Source organism: Topomyia yanbarensis, chromosome 2 (genome assembly GCF_030247195.1).
Source record: "Topomyia yanbarensis strain Yona2022 chromosome 2, ASM3024719v1, whole genome shotgun sequence".
Lineage (NCBI taxonomy): Eukaryota > Metazoa > Arthropoda > Insecta > Diptera > Culicidae > Topomyia > Topomyia yanbarensis.
The window spans coordinates 12,699,146-12,701,492 of record NC_080671.1 but is presented as its reverse complement, the minus strand read 5'-3'; positions in this window follow the sequence as shown (position 1 = coordinate 12,701,492).

Sequence of the window (2,347 nt, the reverse complement as noted above, 5' to 3'; positions counted from 1 at the left end):
TCTATGTGAAACATGGCTTACCTCAAACATTAATTTCAACTTAAATGATTTCAACATTATTCGCCTAGACCGAGACACCCCGTATGGAGGAGTGCTTCTAGGAATTAAAAAGTGCTATTCTTTCTATAGAATTAACATCCCCTTGTTTGCGGGCATTGAGGCTGTAGCTGTCCAAACGAACATTAAAGGCAAAGACATGTCTATCGCTTCTATATATATACCTCCCAAAGTTCAAATTGGACAACGTCAAATTTTTGAGGTAGTGGAATCCATGGCTGCTCCGCGTCTGATACTGGGAGACTTCAACTCGCACGGAGTATTGTGGGGTTCCCTCTACAATGATAATCGATCCTCTTTGATTTACAATGTTTGTGACGAATTTAATATGACAGTTTTAAATACTGGCGAAACAACACGCATCCCCAGACCTCCTGCACGTCCAAGTGCATTAGATCTATCTCTGTGCTCGACATCACTTCGGTTAGACTGCACGTGGAAGGTTGTACCTGATCCTCACGGTAGCGATCATTTGCCAATCGTTGTTTCAATTAACAGTGAATTAGGCCTTACGAATTCAATCAATGTTCCTTATGACTTAACACGAAATATTGATTGGAAAACATACGAAACATTAATTTCCACTTCTCTTGCTTCGACAGAAGAGCTACCCCCTACCGAAGAATATGAATTCCTAGCGGGTTTAATTATTGAAGCAGCAGAACAAGCCCAAACGAAATGCAATCCTGGAATGACAATAAATAGACGGCCCCCTAATCCTTGGTGGGACAAAGAGTGCTCTGATGCATATGAAGCTAAACAAGTTGCCTACAAAGAAATTATGAAACAGAAAGGGGGTATACGTGAGAACTTTGAAAATTATTTCATTTTGCAAAACAAATTTGACAGTATACGTCGTGCCAAAAAATCTAGTTATTGGAGACACTTCGTTAATGGCTTGTCAAGAGAAACATCAATGAGTACTCTTTGGAACACAGCCAGAAGAATGAGGAATCGAAACGTGACTAATGAAAGCGAAGATTTTTCGAATCGTTGGATATTTAATTTTGCCAAGAAAATTTGTCCCGATTCTGCTCCTGCGCAGAAAATCACTCGCGATGCTCCCACAAGTAACGATTTCATAGATTCGCCCTTGACAATGATGGAATTCTCAATTGCACTCCTCTCATGCAACAATAATGCTCCGGGACTAGACAGAATTAAATTCAACTTGGTGAAGAATCTGCCTGACCTAGCAAAAAGACGCTTGTTGAATTTATTCAATAAGCTTCTTGAGCAGAACATTGTCCCGCACGACTGGAGACAAGTGAGAGTTATCGCTATTCCAAAACCGGGAAAACCAGCCTCCGATCATAACTCGTATCGACCGATTGCAATGTTATCCTGCATCAGGAAATTGTTGGAAAAAATTATCCTACGACGTCTCGACAATTGGGTTGAGGCGAACGGCTTGCTATCAGATACCCAGTTTGGTTTTCGGAGGGGAAAGGGAACGAATGATTGTCTGGCGCTACTTTCGTCAGAAATCCAACTAGCTTATGCAAAAAAAGAACAAATGGCGTCTGTGTTCTTAGACATAAAAGGAGCATTCGACTCTGTTTCCATTGATGTTCTCTCAGAGAAACTACATCAATGTGGTCTTTCACCAATATTAAATAATTATTTATACAACTTATTGTCAGAAAAGCACATGCATTTTTCATATGGCGATTTGGCAACATTCAGAATAAGTTACATGGGCCTCCCACAAGGTTCTTGTTTAAGCCCCCTTCTCTACAATTTTTACGTGAATGATATTGATAATTGTATTGTCAGCCCATGCACTCTAAGACAACTTGCAGATGATGGCGTGGTTTCTGTTACAGGACCAAAAGCCTTAAATTTACAACAACCACTGCAAGATAGTTTGGATAATTTATCAAGTTGGGCTTTGAAGTTAGGCATCGATTTCTCTACGGAGAAAACAGAGTTGGTTGTTTTTTCAAGGAAGCGTGATCCAGCTCAGCTTCAGCTTCAGTTGGTTGGTAGAACGATAGCCCAAGTCCTGACTTTTAAATACCTTGGAATTTGGTTCGATTCTAAAGGCACATGGGGAGGCCACATTAGGTATCTAATAACGAAATGCCAACAAAGGATAAATTTTCTGCGAACAATAACTGGATCATGGTGGGGTTCTCATCCAAGTGACATGATAAGATTGTATCAAACAACAATACTTTCAGTAATGGAATATGGGTGCATCTGTTTCCGTTCAGCTGCGAACACTCACATTATTAAACTGGAACGGATACAGTATCGCTGTTTACGAATTGCCTTAGGTTGCATGCAG